Here is a 2682-nt window from a genome sequence, read left to right as displayed (position 1 = left end):
ATCACAATCTATACTGATTATTTTTGTCTTATCTAAAGACATTTGCTTTCAAGTGTTGTTTTTTTTTTTAATTTATTTTTGGCTGCGTTGGGTCTTTGTTGCTGCACTTGGGCTTTCTCTAGTTGCGGCGAGCGGGGGCTAGTCTGTGTTGCAGTGCGCGGGCTTCTTATTGCGGTGGCTTCTCTTGTCGCGGAGCACCGGCTCTAGGCACGCAGGTTTCAATAGTTGTAGCACACAGGCTCAGTAGTTGTGGCTTGCAGGCTCTAGAGCACAGGCTCAGTAGTTGTGACGCATGGGCTTAGTTGCTTCGCAGCATGTGGGATCTTCTCAGACTAGGGCTCGAACCCTTGTCCCCTGCATTGGCAGGCAGATTCTTAACCACTGAACCACCAGGGAAGCCCCAAGTGTTGTTTTAATACACACGAGAAGTTACTAACTCTCTCAACCTGTCAGTTCTTTCCCTAGCAGCATAAAAGTATAGTACAGAACATGAATTCAATAAATCCCATTCATTCCTCATTGGTGCGCTGAAATTGAACAATCTTCAATTCACATGATTAAGTATAAAAAATGTTTTGGTGCAAAACGAAAAAGAAACTCTTGGATTTATATTAAGTTTAAGTGTAAAAATATAATTTTTTACATTTCTAGCCTTGGTTTTGTTTTCAATTTTTAAATGCTATATTTTCCAGTTGGAGGAAATATGTGATTTGGGGGATTAGGCCAGAGATTCCATAAATGTTAAAATCTATTTTCCAATAGTTTAATGACCTCACTGGCAATGCAGTTGGCTTTGTGTGCTTGGCTGTGGTTATAATCACGGCCGCTACAGAGACACACAGATTTCGAACTATCTGGGCTTGGGGAGCTCTTGTGCGTGAGCAGTCAAAGCAACATCCAGACAGAGTCTCCAGAGGCCCTTACTGGCATATCTGTCCCCACACAGGGTGAGATTTCCCCATAGGCCACCAGGAAAATAAGCTATTCTCCCCAAGGGTTATCTGATTCTGCCTGTGGGCATTGACTCTTATAAACCTTCTCATATTCCAAGCTTAGAGACTGCCCTCAAGTTCTACATCAAATTTCTCTATTCCAGGGTTGTGACTCAGCTCCAATCTAAAATCCATTTGAGAAAAGAAAACATTTAAGGGAAAGAGTATCATCCTTTCTTCTGGATCATCTGTTTCAACATTTTCTTTTCCTCGCACACAGCTAACACAATGATCATCTTTTATCACACTGTGGTGATTCTCTGCCAAAGTGTGGATGGGAAAGGCAGAGGGCACGTCCTTTTCTGTTCCACCCAAAAATGCTTATCAAAATGGAGGGTGGGGTGGGTGACAAAATCTATAGGAAATCAATTTACTCTTATATATAAATTCAACAACGTGGCTGTATTTTATGACCAAATCTAATAAGTTGCTGTTAACTCTTTTGAGTTTTTTTGTATACGATCACATCAACTGAGAATTATCCAAATCTGATTTTTTTTTGAGGTTCCATATTGTGTAGTGCATGCACCCTCTTATCCTGATTATCATCACAAACAACAACAAATATATACTGAGTGTTTCCCAAGTAAAAGACATGGAACAGGGTGATATGGGGATCTAAGGGATGAATGAGACAGAGCCTTTGCCCTCTCAAAAGGATAATAATTGGGACATGGTTTGTCTATGTGAAAAACAGGACCAATAAACAAAATGGAACAAGGCCATAATTACCTTTGCAGACTCAAACTTCATTTAAAAGAATTGCTTTTCTTTCACGCCTACTATGTTGGCAGGCTGCATACCCTAGATAGCTGCTTGGTCACAATTCTCCACTCTCCTCTTTTTTTTTCCCCTTGTTTTGGACAAATGTCCATTGCACAGTCTATGGTCTGAGTCATGAACATAATGATATTAGAAGTAAATGGAAAAGGAAAATCAGAGTAGGAGAATATTGTAGGGGAACAGCTATCACTCACTCTGCTATTCTCTCCATCTGGCAGGGCTTCCTGGTTCCCCTATAAAGTGGAGATTACCATGGCCACAAAAGACTCTGAAACCTTTCCCAGAAACCAATTGCCAGAATGGGAATTCTGAAGGAACATAACACAAGTGAATAACATTATTTTCTTCTCTAAGAGAAAAAGGTTATAAAAAGTAATAAAAAAAATACAATCATGAAATCTGGATGAAGGAGATAGTTTTAGCCTGACTTTCAATCGTTTATAGACAATTTTGAAGTAGCTTAAATTTAGCTAACCCATAGCATGGATTACTCTTAAAGTTTTTTAAGTGGTTTACAAAATAGGATATATAACAAAATCTGTTTTTGTAAAAAAGAAATAAAGGTATATTTATGAATAGGAAAGACTATCAATTCTAATTTTTCCTAAGCACTGTGATTTTAGTTCATTTTATTTTCATCTTGGGTATAGGAATAGGGGATGGGGATGGGGAAGGAAGAGAACAGACTATTTTGATAACAAAGCCCATAGAACTACTAAACTTTTAAAAATATGTACATTTATTTTTGTCAAGAATAAAAAATTATGTTTAATTTTTTCAATTAAAAAATTTAATGTAGCCTTAGAAACAAAAAAGTGCTGCTATCCAGTAAGCAGTCGGTAAATGATTGCTAATGTTATTATGTAGTGAGAATAATCTTCAGAAAGAGAATCAGGATTATATTGCT

This window comes from Balaenoptera physalus, assembly GCF_965194825.1.
Source record: "Balaenoptera physalus genome assembly, chromosome: 9".
Classification (NCBI taxonomy): domain Eukaryota; kingdom Metazoa; phylum Chordata; class Mammalia; order Artiodactyla; family Balaenopteridae; genus Balaenoptera; species Balaenoptera physalus.
Note: the sequence above shows the minus strand (reverse complement) of the source record.